Source organism: Acomys russatus, chromosome 12 (genome assembly GCF_903995435.1).
Source record: "Acomys russatus chromosome 12, mAcoRus1.1, whole genome shotgun sequence".
NCBI lineage: Eukaryota > Metazoa > Chordata > Mammalia > Rodentia > Muridae > Acomys > Acomys russatus.
The window spans coordinates 34,200,540-34,217,382 of NC_067148.1; the positions used below are offsets into that span (position 1 = coordinate 34,200,540).

At 42.3% G+C, this 16,843-nt stretch overlaps 2 pseudogenes; both read right to left on the reverse strand.

Annotated features, from left to right (window-relative positions):
* Window positions 1–898: 898 nt before the first annotated feature.
* Window positions 899–1,355, reverse strand: LOC127196173 (nucleoside diphosphate kinase B-like; annotated as a pseudogene).
* A 12,577-nt stretch (window positions 1,356–13,932) lies between these two features.
* Window positions 13,933–15,949, reverse strand: LOC127196720 (histidine--tRNA ligase, cytoplasmic-like; annotated as a pseudogene).
* Between the last annotated feature and the right edge of the window lie 894 nt (window positions 15,950–16,843).

Consider the following 16,843-nt stretch of genomic DNA (forward strand, 5'->3'; position numbering starts at 1 on the left):
ATTTATGGAACCTGCTGACCTTGGACCAGCTGTGTGGGGAGATCCGCCCTTATCCAGCTTCCTACGAGAGAATTAATGATCAGTGAGATCAAACTAGAGCTGAAAGCAGCAACACTCTTCATTCTTGTTTAGGATCAGAGAGAGAGTTGATGTTACAAAGAAACATGGCCCTTGTCCAAAGGCCAAAGGAGAATAACTAGAATCCAGACCTGGGACTCTCAAGCTCTGGATTCCTAATTCATAGAACTGCTGGGTGGTTTTATACCTCACAAGCACGATTCTCCCTCTGAGGTTTCCTCTTCAGTCTTTCTCTCTCTGTATTTGTTTGTACATCTGTTTATTGAATATCTTCGCATCAAGCATTCGCTATGTCCAAAGCATGGCCAAGTACTCACCATGATGCAAAGTCATGGATGCGTAACATCCAGGAGCACTGCTCCAGGAGTCTGCCATTCCATTTCTGTTCATACAGGGTATGCCTCCGCATAGCAGACTCCTAACTACTTATCCACAACCCACATGAAGTAATTTAAAGGATCCAGTGGATGTTCAATGATTCAATGAAGATTAACAATACATAAGAATTTCAAGTCAGTATATGTTTAATAACACTCTGAGGCGCTCATGAACTGTGTTGTATATCAAGGTCTCTCAATGGTTTTGTTTTATTTTGTTGTTTGGGTTTTTTGTTTGGTTTTTGGTTTTGGCTTAAATCTCAAGTTTTGCAGGGTATTGATCATCCAGTCTCTCTTCCATTCTTTTTTCTTTCTTTCCTTTTTTCCCCCCAATTCCAAAGTCTTTATTGTTTTAGAAAAGAGGATCCATTCATTCAGTGGGATGAAGAGCTGTGTCCAGGGACCCGTCAGTAATGCTGAGAAGGGCCCTCATTTATCCATCTCTACTCATACACCCAGTCATGGGCACAAGACTTGTAGTCAACCAGTTCTTCACACTTAAAGCATATACCAATCTCTTTCTCAACACTTTCCACTGAACCGCTGCTGTGAATGATGTTCCTGCCAACTTGAATGGAGAAATCTCCTCAAATGGTGCCTGGCTTAGAATCAGCTGGATTGGTCTTTCCCAGCATCACTTGGCCTGTTTTCACCACATCGAGCCGCTCCCAGACCACGGCCACCACAGGCCCTGAGTTTATGTACTTCATCAGCCTCAGTAAGAAAGGACGGTCCTTCACGTCACTGTAGTGCAGCTTCAAGTGCTCTTCAGAAGGCTGAAGGAACTTCGCGGCCTCCAGGTGGCCCTTTCTCCTAGAAGCGCTTGATGATCTCACCCACCAGGCTGCACTGCACGCTATCTGGCATGATGGCAATGAATGTACACTTGAGGTTGGCCATGGTCCAAAAGTCTGCAGGTCAGCCTGGAGTCAGCGATGAGTGATGGGAGGAAAGACACTCCTCTTCTCCGTTCTTATCTCCTTCAAGAAAAGAATTCAGCCAAGAGACACACACTGTTTAAATGCAAGTTTATTTAGCTAAACAAAGACTCTTTTTAAGTTTTCATTTTTTAATTAATTTATTTATTCACTTTACATACTGATCATAACCCCCTCCTTCCTCTCCTCCCTGTCCCCCTTCCCTCCCTTTCCTCCTCCCCTATTTTTCAGAAAAGGGGAGCCCCATACCCACCCACCCACCCCATCTCATCAAGTCAACATCAGGACTGAGCATCTCCTCTTCCCCTGTGGCCTGGCAAGGCAGTCACTTCAGGGGGAAGTGATCAAAAAGCAGGCAACAGAGACCGTGTCAGAGACAGCCCCTACTCCCCTTACTAAGGAAGGCACATGAAGTCTGAGCTGCCCATCTGCTACATCTGTGTAGGGGACCTAGGTCCAGTCTATTAATGGTCTTTGGTTGTTGCTTTATTTTCCACAAACCTCTCTGGGCCCTGGTTAGTTGGCTCTATTGGTCTTCTTGAGGAATTCCTGTCACCTCCAGGTCCTTTTATCCATGCCCCCACATTTCCACAAGACTCTCCACACTTTGCCCAATGTTTGACTATGAGGCACTGTATCTGTTTGGATCCGCTGATGGGTGTAACCTCTCAGAGGACAGCTATGCTAGGCTCCTTTCTGCAAGCATAGCAGAGTGTCATTAGTAGTGTCAAGGGTTAGCTCTCTTCCATGGGGTAAGTCTCATGTTGAGCCAGGCATTGGTTGGACACTCCCTCAATCTCTGTTCTGTTCTACCTTTATCCCTGTACATCTTGTAGTCAGGGTAAATTTTGTGTCAAAGTTTTTGTGGGTGGATTGATGTTCCCTTCCCTCTACCAGGAGTCCTCTCTAGTTAGATGGTATTGTCTTCAGTCTCCATGACCTCTGCTACTATGAGGCTCAGCTAGAGTCACCCCCATATCCTCTCAGAAGCCTATCCTGTCCTATATCTCCAGCTTGTCAGAGAGATGATTCGACCCATGGTTTTTCCTTTCTATGCAGGTCCCTCTGTCCTCCTGAGCCCCATTCACCCAGATCTGATCTCTACCTTCATTTCTCTCTGCAGTCCCTCTCCTATTTTGTTCCCTCTCTTCAACTACTTCTGCTTTCTATTCTATTTCCCCTTCTGAATGGGATTTAATCATCCTCCCATGGGCCCTCCTCATTACTTATCTTTTTGGGCCTATGAATTATAGTATGTTCATCCTGTACTATATGGTTAAAATCTGCTTATAAGTGAGTACATACAATGTATGTCTTTTTGTTTCTAAGTTCCCTCACTCAGGATAATCTTTTCCAGTTCCATCTATTTGCTTGCAAATTGCATGACTTCTTTGTTTTTAATAGCTGAGTAGTATTCCATTGTGTAAGTGTACCATAATTTCTTTATCCATTCTTCAGGTGAGGTACATCTAGGTTGTTTCCAGTTTCTAGCAACTATAAATAAAACTTCTATGAACATTGGTGAGCAAATGTCCTTGTCATATGGTGGAGCATATTTTGGGTATATACCCAGGAGTGATATAGCTGGATCTTGAGGTATAACTATTCCCAATTTTCTGAGGAAGTGCCAGAATGATTTCCAAAGTGGTTGTACAAGTTTGGACTCTCACCAGCAATGCAGAAGTGTTGCCCTTTCTTCATATTCTTGCCAACATGCACTGTCACGAGATTTTTTAATTTAATCATTCTGAAAGGTGTAAGATGTAATCTCAGAGTTGTTTTGATTTGCGTTCCCCTGATGACTAAGAACTTGAGCATTTCTTCAGGTGCTTCTCAACCATTCTGAGACTTCTCTTTTGAGAATTGTCAGCTGTAGGAGTTCTCTGGTGGAATTTCTGGGGTCAGTTATATATAATATCATCTTTGAATAGGGATACTTTGACTTCTTCCTTTTGAACTTGTACCCCATTGATCTCCTTTAGTTGTCTTATTGTTCTGGCTAGGACTTCAAGTACTATATTGAAGAGATACAGTGAGAGTGGGCAGGTTTGTTTTATCCCTCCATTTAATCGGATGTTGGATGTTGGCTATTGGCTTGTTGTATATTGCCTTTATTGTGTTTAGGTATGTGGAGTACAGGTTTTTGAAGTAAGCCTAAAGACTTTGGATTGCCTCAATGTCTGTTATATCTCCCTTTTCATTTCTGATTTTGTTGATTTGAACACTGTCTTTCTGCTTTGTAGTTAGTTTGGCTAAAGGTTTGTCTATCTTGTTATTTTCTCAAAGAGCCAGCTCTTGGTTTTATTGATTCTTTGTATTGTCCTCTTTGTTTCTAATTTATTGATTCCAGCCCTGCCTGGGTTTGATTATTTCTTGCCATCTACTCCTCTTAACTATGTCTGTTTCTTTTCTTTTTTTTTCCTAAAGCTTTCAGGTGGTCTGATAAGTTGCTAGTATGGGATCTCTCTAATTTCTTTATGAAGGTACTTGATGCTATAGACTTTCCTCTTAGCATTGCTTTCAAAGACTCATGTACTTCAGAGATAGCTTGGAGTGAGGTTACCTGAGAGGTGTTAGCATATTGGTAGGTTCTATAATGTAGATTTTCAAAGAACATTTTTGAATATTTATGAGATGGGTAAAGTGACCTTTTTTGCCTCTCTAAATCATGCAAGACAAGATCACCTTTTCAGGATCACAAAAATCCTTTCAAAAGCCACAAGGCAGGGAACAAAACCATATAGCAATATATTTAATGAAGTTAGAGTCATTTGAGAATGTAAGACCGTGTCAGTGTGTGTGTGTGTGTGTGTGTGTGTGTGTGTGTGTGTGTGTGTGTGTGTGAACTAGAGAGGTTCCCTGGGAAAGCATTAGCCTGAGTTTATGATAGAACACTAAACCTCAGCTGAAGCTTTGAGGATATTTAACCACACAGAGTGATTCTGGCCATAAGAAGATACAACTGGCACAATTCCGTACCACTTCATCTCTAACTCCCTGTCAACCATGTCTCATGAAGTCCCAGTATGAGAATCTTCAGGAAGGAAGAGTCTCTGGTCTCTGAATCGATACTTTGTTCTAACAATTCCCCCAGGTGATCTCAGTGAACAGCCCAATGCAGAGCCAACACTATAATGGCCATCCAAGCAGCTCTTGTGTTATCTCTATGCTTTTATGACAACTGGACACTGAAGTCTTCACTCTGTGAACACTGATGTCTCCTAAAGAACACAGACAACTAGCTGTTAGTGTTACAATGTGGGTCAGAACATCATTCCTGCATAGCAAATCCAAGCATGGGTGCCTGTATGTCTCCAACTAAGGGTAGAATGCTCAGGTAGAATTTCCCTCATGGTAGGGAAATTCCTGAAGAAATGTAATCTACAACTTACTAAGCATCGTGAGGGCAAGAATCATAGCAACTGTGCCTTTTCCTGAAGAAAAGCTTGCCTCCCTGTGTCCTCACAGCATTTCCTCCATTAGCAATCCTAAAGGGCAAACCAAAAGAGTACATTTTTATACCTAAGTCAAAAGTGATAGCCAAGCCGTATAGTAGGCCCCAAATTTCCTTATGTGGCAAACAAGGAAAGTGAGGGAAGAGTGCACATGGCTTTTCACAAAATAATTGTGTCCAAAAGGATAAGGTCAGTGCACTGTCCATAAAAGCTATGAAACACCAGTAAAATAAAACACCGCGTAAAGTTGGTGTACACAGGTTGAGCACTTTTATAATCTTATGTCTTTTATAAGCAAGGAGCCAACCACATTATAAGTCTCAGATTTCAGCACTCCATTGGTATTTTCAAATTACTGAAAAGTCTACAATACACATGTAGATGTCTAATGCTAGAAATAAAACATTATAAATATAATGAAATTCTTTCAACTTTTAATTGTGGCACTCAGTAGGCAGAGGTAGGTGGATTTTTGTGAGTTCAAGGCCAGCCTGGTCTACATAGTGAGGTCAGGGCAGCCAGGGTTACACAATGAGTCTTTGTCTCAAACAAACAAGCAAACAGGCAGAGAAAAAGTCTTTCAGTTATCACTCTAGACTTGATTTAATCATTTACTTTCTCTCTTTCTCTCCCTTTCCCTTTCCCTCTCTATTTCTGATACAAAGAAACTATCTATCTTGAATTTAGAGCTTATTGTTTTTATTAATATTATCATACAGTCAGACTTGCCCAACATTTTGGTGTTGTGATACAACAGTGGCATATAAGAAGAAAACAAAACAAAAAGACTCATAATATGCTAAACAAGTTGATGACGTTGGGTTTGACCACATTCCCAGCCGTTCTCAAGTACATGCACGGCCTTCAGGCCACTGGTTGGATATGCCTGTGAATGAAACATTAATATTAATAATACAATGATGTGTTGTATATTCAGAAGTGCACAAATGAACTCCTGCTGCTTGCTCTTTACTCTCTCACTGGAAAATGTGAGTATCGGCTATGATATTTTGTTCATTTTTCCTCCTTAAGATTATTTCACCGGGTGTGGTGATATACATCTTTAATCCCAGCACTCAGGAGGCAGAGGCAGTTGCAAGGATATGAGTTCAAGGCCAGGCTGGTCTACAAAGCGAGCCCAGGACAGCCAAGGCTACACAGAGAAACCCTGTCTCGAAAAACCAAAAATAAATAAATTTTACAAAGATTATTTCAATGAATTAGTGTTACCAACAGTTCACATTATCAGTGGTTTGTGGTGTTATCCATTGTGTATTCACTTACCTGGTATATATCCAAATCTTTCACCAACTTCAGCAATGCATATTTCCATGCTCCCATGGTTGAGCATCCATGATGTATAGACTTGAGCCTGGAATTAATAGCCTGTGAAATATATACCATTTCACCTCCATTAGATATTGTCAAATTGATCTACAAAGCATTTATCCCATAAAAGTATCATCCCCAAAGGCAGTGGGTAAAAGTTCCTAACTTTAATTTTTTTTTTTTTTTTTTTTTTTTTTTTTGGAAGTGATATGGAAATTCTCTTTGTGGAAGCCTGCTGCGAAGTCATCGATGCTACCAAATATTGCTCTGTGCTTCCTAGACCAACTTGGAGCCCAAAAGCTTAGGATCTCTCAGGCCTTTAAGGTAAGATGATTTGGGTAGGTTTTCTTGGTTATAGCTATTTTTTAAATCCTAAAATCATTTTACAAATACACGAAATGTAAATGTAGTGATAGTAATCAAGTCTACCAGAATCCCCTTATAAAACAGCTTTTGTAATGAATTTTGGCTAAGAAAAGTGGACACAGAATTGAGAATGCCCATTCTGTGTATTAGACATTAAAGTTAATGATTAGAATAAATCTAACCAAATGCATTTTTTTAAGTCAGAGAAGGAGGGATAAAACTATTGATGGGTGAAAGCAGAAAAATGATCTGATACGTGTTGAGCGTGCTTCATGGCTGACGGGCTGCACCCTATGAAAGGTAAAAGTTAATAGCATGGTTAATTCTTACCTATTAAAATTAATGTGCGTCTCTGAAGGCTGGTGATTGTTTATTTAAGTCACAGCACAAAGTCAGCTCTTGGTTTCATGAGAGAACAAAACAATCCTTTTGTTTATTTCTTAATTCTTTCTCTCGAAAAAAAAATCAGAAAGAAATTGCTGAGAAGAAACATGATGAAAATAAGTCCACTCGTGTATGATTTACTCCACATAGTTTCTGTCTTCTTCAGGAAAAAAAAGGGGGGGCGGGTGGTTTCAATATAAGGGAAAAATGAGGTTAAATCAAACACTGGCATTGATCACTCTGGGCCACTCTGCCCCACACCATGAAGAGTCTTCTGCCATAGATAGAACATCTTGTTTTGTTTTGTTTTGTTTTTTAGCCCCTCAGTCCTGGAAATGGTTTCCACACACAGATGATGGCAGAGCTCAGCCCTGAAACAAGAAAAGTACAAGAACAGACCTGCCTCTCAGAAGATGAAATTTTGCGGGAAAACTAAAGGCATATAGAGCCGAACAACGATCGGACTGAGTAAAGGGTTTGGTTGAAAAGTTTCCTCTTCTCGAGGGATCACATCACAGCTTTAGAATGTCAGAGGCTCCGTTTCCCGAGCGTTCAGATTTAAAATTCTGTCTCTGTGAAAGCCCTTTCAGAGTCTGTTTGCTTAAGAAAAGAGAGGAAATGTAAGGCCCAGAAATCACATTGTAGCACTGCAGGCCCGCAGGTGCCCGGGGGACTGCCTGCTATTTATTTAGCCGTGTTGTATTGCCCTTTTCAATCCCAAATTCAGCGTTGCCTTTTCTAGAAGATTATTGAAATGGGACTTGTGAAATACACAGTCCATTTCAACAAACAACTAACCAATTCTTCCCTTACACATCCCAAGGATGGCGGAAAATGCACCTTGCAAGCCGAGACAAGGCCGTGAAAGGCATTGAAGCTACAAGGTCCTAATGGGCAAAGGGCACCAGGGAGAATCGCAGTACATACTTGGGATGGGTCAGAAGCTACACACTGGAAGAGGTTCTGTCTGTTCATTTGAAAGACTGCAGCATGAAGCATCCCGGTGGACTAACCTCCAGGGCAGCCGGTGCTTTCACTCTGTAAAGAATCTCACTTGACAAGAATCAGTGTGTATACTTGCTCTTGACTCCAAGTGTCTCATTAACAGCAGAAGGAAAGGACAATGCCTTTCCATTCGCATCGTCCTGTCCTCCACAGTCTCAACTTCCTGTCAGGAAAGCCCAAGGTTATTTAACTTAAACATGAAACAATGTACAGGGCCAGCTGAAGAGCTAGACCTCAAGCTGAAGTTCCTAATTCAAGGTAAGGGGTGTTTGCTGCATTTTCAACCCGGGTGTCAGGTTTACAGCCACACTGGCACCCTCTGTGCCATTCCCTCTTACAACACAAGGACTGAGGGTCACCAGTTTCCAGAAAATGCCCAGTGCACGATCCAGGGGCTCCTGAAGACATGGAGAGACATTGGATACGTTTCTGGGCCCCGTTTAGAAAACCCTCATGAGGCAAGAAAAATCAAAGGCTCCGTCTGCCGCAGGCTAGTCTTGTGCCTGCGCTTGTGCTTGCCCTCAAAATGGAGACAGCCACCCTCATGCTCTCTGAAGCCCCAACACAATCTGGAGACCAGGGTCCCCAAGGATCCTTCCTGATTCCATCCAGGGTCCAGTTTACATCTGAAGGCAGCATTGCTTCTTAAAGCTACTGACTATTTTACTAATCTATAGCATACATTTGGGAAATGCACAAAATTCTTAGGAATAAAGCCTGATAAAGTATTGTAATACCCAGATCGCCCAGATCTCGAGACCCCCGAAAAAGACCACCAGGACTCGATACCGATGCAACATACACAGGGTCCTGTACTATGGGCTCGAGCTCGGGTCACAATCCTTCCTGACACAGCAGGATAGGAGAGTGGCACCGGAGCTTCAAGGGTAATGGGTTTCTAAGGGAAAAATATATAAGCGGGGGAGGGACTGTGGGTCACAAATGTCGACCTTTAGGCAGGTGGGGTGGAGGCTGAGTCTCAAGGGGAAGGTTTTCTTTGTTTTTTGTTTTGTTTTGTTTTGTTTTATCTCAGAGGCACATTGGGAGCTAACTCTATCTAATCCTCAGTTTCTGGAGTTTCTGGAGACTGCTGGCAGCTGTAGTTTACGGCAGTGCATGGTCATTCCCGGAATGCAGGGAGAAGTGAGGTCACCTAGAGGACAAGTTCTCATGGAACATACACAGACCACGGCATTAGTTACAGAACATACAAGCATATAGAATATGGCATTAGTTTGGTCCTTACCCTATTGCCACGTGGGTTATCACTAGTCCCTACAAGAGTCTCCATATCCTAACCCTAATCCTAACCCTACCTTTCACACCCATCCATCTCTTTAGAGGGCTCCACCTTCCTGTCTTCTAAGGTCACTTTTAATTTGGTTTGAATTTTACACAAATAGAATCACTCAGAATATGTTGGGGTTTATGAATTTTTAAGTCAAAACTGCATGAACTTGACTTACCTTATCTCACCTGCCTGTCATGTGTCCACTGTCACTGCCATTCAGTATTCCACTGTGTGACTGTGCCGTGCTATATCCACACACACTACTCTAGGTGGGCAACTTGGTGGACTACAGTTATCCCCGGCGGTGAATACTGTTGCCATGCGTGTGTGTGTATGCCTTTATATGCATCTATGTGCATATTTCGCAGAAAACTCATACAAGTAAAAATGGAACTGCTAGCTTTTAAAGTAGATGGGTGTTTAACATGCCTTCATCTTTTTCATCTGGAAGATATTTTCAATTTGTTTTTCAAAGAACAACCTTACTTTCCAAAGCTTCCTTTGACAGTTGGTTCTTGGAACGTGCCTAAGAATTGTGGAATGACAGCAAGCCCATGAGCAGCCGCTGTCCTTAGAGTCTGCCCTCCACTCTCTTTAGGAGGACAAGATAACCAAGGACAACTGACTGACCAGGAGTCTGACCAATTGGCACCTCCTCTCCTATTGCCACAGGTCCCCTCTCTTGAGGTGGTATCTGTACTGTGTGCCCTTCCCTTCCACCATCTGGGATTTTCTGTCCCTTTCTTATGCCTTTCTTGCCAGAATTACATACTACAGTACCAGAATTACACACTGAAGCAAGCCCTGAGCAATTTTAATCACTACAAATGTCCTTCCTTAAGAAACACTACACCCTGCCTCCAAGAAAAGCAGCAACTAACCCTGCCAAGAAGCAGGCTGACTCCACTTCCATGGGGCTTACTAGCTCCTCCACAGGACAGCATTCCTGAGCACCGGTCCCAGACGAATGGGATCCATGCCCTGGATGTGGCATGACCCGTAACAAGGTAACTGTAAAAGGAGAAAAATAACTCCCTTCTCCTGTTTACCCAGGGATTGAATTTATTAAGTGTTAAAGAAACAGCATCGCTTAAAAACTTAGTGATGAAAGGCATGCAAATCTAAAGAAAAGAAAGGGCGGAAAAAAAACCCTACATTACCTCACCCCAGTTCTTTATCAAGTCAGTAGTTAAACACTCACCTATTCTTAAGCAGAAATAGTTGGCAACATTTCAGAACACTTTTGGAAGATCTTCACTCCCCAGTTAGTATGTTTTATTTTTAACTGAACACCCTTTCACTTCTCACTGTTGGTCTCTGGTAAGCAGCGTATTACTGCTCTCCTTATAGTGACACTGTGTGACTGAAGTGACTTTCAAGCCCCCTTTAAGTTTCCTTCTGTAAATACGCTGAAGGTCCTCATGCTTAGAGTGGGGCAATAGTTCATCACATACTCATCAACAGTCTTCTGGGCTAGCTTTTCCAATTCTTCTGAATGCTAAAAGTGACACCTGCCACAAGCAACTTAATTATAATAAGAACTGAAGCCTGTAACATTTGTCCACCCATATCAGAAGGGAAGAAAATAGCTTTGAGGTCATTATGTGTTGGGAACTTGATATCCCACAGAGACCCTGATAGATGAGTCCCAATAGAGCCCAGTTCCTAAATCTATCAGGAAACAAAGAGATAAAACACTGAAAATTATAAGGACCATAGGAAAAAGTATAATTCCTGTGCTAAATAGTGGCACACCGGTAGAATGCTTAAATTAAGACAAAATCTTTCTAAAGACGTCATATGTGGATTAAAATCTAAGTGATCTGAGATGGCAGCCATGCAGGGTGCACAAGAAAGTTCCCTAGCAAAGGGTAGAGATGTGACAGGCCTGAGCAGGAAAGTAAGAAAACATACAGCGTGGCCAACAAGGTGAGAGCGCTGTGGGGAGCTTGGATGGAGGCAGAGGATGCAGGAAGCCCAGCCTGTGGGCCATCCTTTCCTAGGAGTGCTCCTACAGGGGCTGATCGCCCATGTGAATTTTCCTGTGGGCAACGAGTGTCTGGCACATGTCACTTGGTCACTGTGCGCTCTTCCAGATCCTGGTTCCCAAAAACACCCACGATCTCTGCTGTCCACACTCACGGTACCCCAGAAGCCCTTTTTTTTCCCTGAGCCCCATTTCCTCTGAAAGATAACCCACTAATCACATGTATAAGCTGTCGTGGTGTTCTTTTATAAATTTAGCTGCATTTTATATGTGGGTGTGCATTCACAGAGAGGGCAGAGAACAACTTGTTGGTGGCTTCTCTCTTTCCATCACATGGGGTTCAGGGATCAAGCTCTCAGGTCATCAGACTTGGCAGGGAATGCTTTTACCCACTGAGGCCCCTTGCCATCTTGCTATTCTATGCCAAGTGAATAAATAACGCATCTTATCCATACATAGCTATCCTTCCTTTGGCCAATTGGAAGCTTAGAGCTTGGGTTGCATTAAAAATTGGTTATATTTTTTTATTTTGACTCTTCTGCATGTAAATAATGCATTGCGTTGCATTTCTTGGGTCTCTTGGCCTGTACGGTGGAAATGATACCTGTCTGGGGCAGTTGCTATAGGAATAGAAGGGACAGCATACACTAACTTTTAATGGGTGACTATTAATAACAAAACTACTGCTTTTTAAAAGCAAACAAACACTATAGAAATTTTCAGTAAAAAAACAGACAGTGGATCTTACCCTCTCCATTTATTGGGTTTATATTTAAGCCTTCTTGAAGCTGAAAGCAATCACCCAGCTAGTTAGTAGCAAGCCAGCTCTCCCTAGCCAATGTTCTAATGGGGGAACAGCCTAAGCCTTCAACACCTGCTGTGGCTTTGAGCTTGGGCTGTGCGAACCATGTAATCATTGTCTGGATCAATCATAGATGTGCTTTGAATCCCAAGGAGACAAACTGAGATTGGATTAGTGTGTGGTTTAACAAATTCTGTCTGGTAGAGCTCACAATGTTCAGAATCAGGAATTCTACTCTATTTAAGGGGAAAGTCAAGTAAGAAGGTGTGACTTCCATGTAGATTTCATCCAAATGGGGATTGTGATTTGCAGACACATCAGACAAGGAAATAAACTGGACCAAGTGTTTCTAACATCCAAGGCAATGGGGGACTCTTCTCATTCAAAGCACCACACTGAGTGTTCCATTAGCCGGCAACTCCTTTGCTCCCAGAATGAATAAAGAAACTAGTAACAACAGTTCTGTCTCAAGAAGACTTCACTTTACTCCTTTATAGCCCCACTCTTGAGGAAGATACTAAGTGCATATCTATATCTACGCTTCGAGGAAATATTCGCATGAATTTACATGCACACAAGGCCAGGTACCTGGGTAAATGACCTAGAAAAAAAAATGAATTTCTGACACTGAACTGGTCAGGGTCCCTCCTCTTAATGTTTTTATTACAAGGTGGAAATACGCTTCCTGACTCCTCTTTTTTCACAGGAGTTTGTTAACCCACAGGTAAACATCCCTTATTCACTTTGTTCTCTCAAAACTATTATTTTTAATTGCTGTCACTAGTAGATAGCTCAGCGGTTAAGAGCACTGGCTGCTCTTCCAGAGGACTGGGCTTCAGTTGGAAGCACCCACATGGCAGTCCACATCTGTTTGTAACTCCAGTTCCAGGGTTTCTGACAACTTCTTCACACAGACATCGATGCAGGCAAAACACCAAAGAACATAAAATAAAAATAAATTAAAAAAAACAAAAATTTCTCTCGCTGTACCGGCCTTCCATTGGTATTCCTACTTTACTCTGAGGATACATACGCAGGCAAGATGCATGCTCAAGTTTCTTTCTTTTCTTCTTTCTTTCTTTCTTAAGATTTATTTATTTATTGTGTATACATGTTTTGCTAGCATGTATACCTGCAGGCTAGAAGAGGGCATCAGATCTCATTATAGGCAGTTGTGAGCCACCGTGTGGTTTCTGGGAATCGAACTCAGGACCTTTGGAAGAGTAGGCAGTGCTTTTAACCTCTGAGCCATCTCTCCAGCCTGAGTGTTCAGGTTTTAACACTCTCACTTCTCTGTCTCTCTGTCTCTGTCTGTCTCTCCCTCCATCTCCCTCTCTCCCTTTCTTCCTCTCTTCTCTCTCCCAGTCTTCAGAAATGACAAGTGGTATAGTCAATTCCCCATGCTATCCTACCATTTTAAAGACATTTTTCTAGGTTTCTTTATATTTTCTGATACTTAACCACATTTAATGCACTTAACCCTCTGTAAAGAGTAGTGTACATTCTTTCTTTTGCATAAAATCCTCTCCTCACCTTTCACTTATAACTCCTTTCTTCTTTGTGTCAACCCAATTATGAGACATTTGGTGATAGGTTGTAGGGCGTCATCTGTTCCGTCTGATGTGTGGCTCTGCAATAAGGCCATCTTAGGTCCCTCTCCAGAGCTTAGGAGGCAGTGATTTGAAGATTAACACATCTATACTCTGCCGCCACCCACAAAGAAAGTGTAGTGCCTGGGTATTATTATTGCCAATAACAAGATAACAATAGCAACACAAAACCACAAGCCTTCATTCTGACCATCCCTCAGTCTTCTGCTACAACATGGATGTTCAAACTATTTAAGTACATACGCAGTTTTGTTTTATCCCAAACAATGCCAGCCCTGTTTCTTCTGTTAGTTCTCTCAGTTCAGCAGATTCACGGGGCACTGGTTCTCTTTCCCATCTCCTCCACAAGGTCTTTGCACATGTACCCTTCCCTACCAGTCATTGAATGAGCTTCATGACACCATCCTTGAGCTCCTGTTCACCAATGATGGCCACCAATGATGACCACCAATAATGGCCACCAATGATGAACACCAATGATGGCCACCAAGAATGACCACCAATGATGACAGCTAATGATGACCACCAATGATGACTACCAATGATGGCCGCCAATGATGAACACCAATGATGACCACCAATGATGGCCACCAATGATGACCACCAATGATGGCCATCAATGATGACCACCAATGATGACAGCTAATGATGACCACCAATGATGACCACCAATGATGGCCACCAATGATGAACACCAATGATGGCCACTAATGATGACCACCAAGGATGGCCACCAATGATGACCATCAATAATGTCTGCTAATGGTATGTCTATTCCCTCAAAGAACTACAGCTGTTCTTCTCATAGTGAAGTTCAGCCTAGATCCCAGCATCCCACAGCTCTGAGATGAGCTCCAGTCTCTCTTCTTGCAGCTTCTTCTGTGCAGACACCAGAAGCACCTGAATCTCTGTGACCCATACCTTTTCCTCCAAAACAGCAGTTCTCAACCTTCCTAATGCTGAGACCCTTTAATACAGTTCCTAGTGTTGTCATGACCCCCCCCATCATAAAATTATTTTCATTGTTACTTCATAACTATAATTTGGTTATTGTTATGAATAGTAATGTGAATATCTGATAGGCAGGATATCTGATGTGCAACTCCTATGAAAGGGCCGTTCATCCCACAAAAGGGCCACGACCCACAAGTTGAGAACCACTGCTCCAAAGCCTCTAATCTTTGTTCAACAGTGGAGAAGACCACTTCCACTCCAAAGTTGAGCCCTACACATGGCACCTTGTATCCTTTGGAGTCAAACATGACTGTTAGCCCATTGTTATGTACTCCAGCAGCTATACTGTCATACTGCCCCCACCTAGAGGTTTGTCCCCTGCCTGGGTTGGGGTCTGTAGCATTATTGCCCACTGAGGACCCCAGTATAGTATACAGTCCAACTCTATAGTAAGGCTCTGGTCAAAGGAGATTTTGTCATCAATGTCAATAGGGCTACATACTCAAATGACAGCTTTAGGTCTTCCAAGCATTTGAAGGCCTGCTTGTTTGGGGGACAGTTTAGGATCCTAGAGCAAGACACCCCACCACACTGCACAACATGGTCTCCAATGCTGTCAGCTGCTTCAGGTCCAATGCCCTTCTCCTCCACCATCTCATACTTCCTTTCCTCCAAGGATGCCTTATCCAGCTTGTCCACCAGAGACCAGCTGATACAGAACTTACTGTCAGGAACACCACGGACTGCAGACACCCCATCTAGGATGAACAGACCATTTACCTTGATCAGGAAGTTGCCTATCTGAAGTGAACTCATAATCTCATACATTGCAAATCAGGAACCAGAGCGTCAAACTAGCCAGCAATGTCAAAATTACACTATTGGCATTCACCATAATGGTCTAGGGCCGTAGCTGGGTTAACCCAGCAATACACCTTAGCTATGTGGTAGCACTTAGTGTTGGTCAGTTTATTCATTACCAAACATGGAGCAAAGGAATAGGGAGGTCATAAAGAAAGGACAGCAGGTGATCCTTTAGGTCATAAATACGTTTGACATCTCTGTATTTTCCAGTCACTGTTCCTTTTAATTCAAACACAGATACACCAGTTACTTCTACTCCATGGCATCTGAAACAGTGCATGGTGGCATCTCCATAATGGCCATCTGCCATGGAATGTAGTTTCTTATACCCTTGGGGGTTTTGACCACAGACTTCTATGTGACTTTTTCATGGCCCAGCTGTGTCCTCAGTTTTAAGCATTTGGCCACCACCTCCTCCATCTGCTGGCAATGGCTTTCTGCTGCTTGAAGCCCCACACACATTCTCCCTGAGGCCACACAAGCTCCTCCAGACCAGCATGATCTGCCATCTTGCCTGCCAGCTAGAACTAATTGCTGACTAATTACCAGCCTTGGTAGATTTACAGTTGCCTTCATTCACGACAAGAAGTCAGTCTTTCTAACTCTATGTTACCAGAACCCCATTTTAAACTCCAACACTCTTATCAGTTTTCCAAGAGAACAAGATTGAACCCCAATTGATTCGCCCACTACTACCCAATTATAATACCACCTTACTCGTGCATACTGTATTATGTGTCAGGCTTAAAACAACTGTGAAGTGTGTATAAGTTACAGCTGTTGCCTGCTCAGTGGCTGTGTATCCAAGGCTGTCATATAATCCAGGGAAAAAAGAGAAATGTCGGTTGTTTCAGTGCCTAAGCCCAAGAGTTTCAAAAAAGAAGACAAAGTATCTGTCTGAATCAAATAAGAAAAGGATTAGCATGTGGCAGAACTTAACCATGTGGTAAGCCATGGTGTCTTTGCCGTCTTCAAGTGTCATTCCCCTGAGCTTTGGTAAGCACCTAAAAAAAAAAAAAAAACCAAGTTGCACAGCAAATGGTACAATCACACATAAGGAACACTTGGAAGGTCTCGGCAGTCATCAGCTGCCACTGAGAACAGGAATCCTCAGCTGTTGCCTTATCCACGCCCTCCCTCGCAGCAAGTTGGTGTCACATAGCTCCACAAACGGGTCAATAGAGAAATTCCATTCTAATTCTGATTACCATATTAAACTAAGTCAGCATTACAATTTGTAAATGCCTCTAAATTATTTTTCCATAAACTGATTTCCGTGTGTCACTAATAATACTCAAATGACAAATATACATATTGGTCCAATAGAACTATTTTTTAGTTGTATATTTAAGTTATCCTAAATTCTTTCATTAATTAACTTATTTATTTACTTTACATCTGGA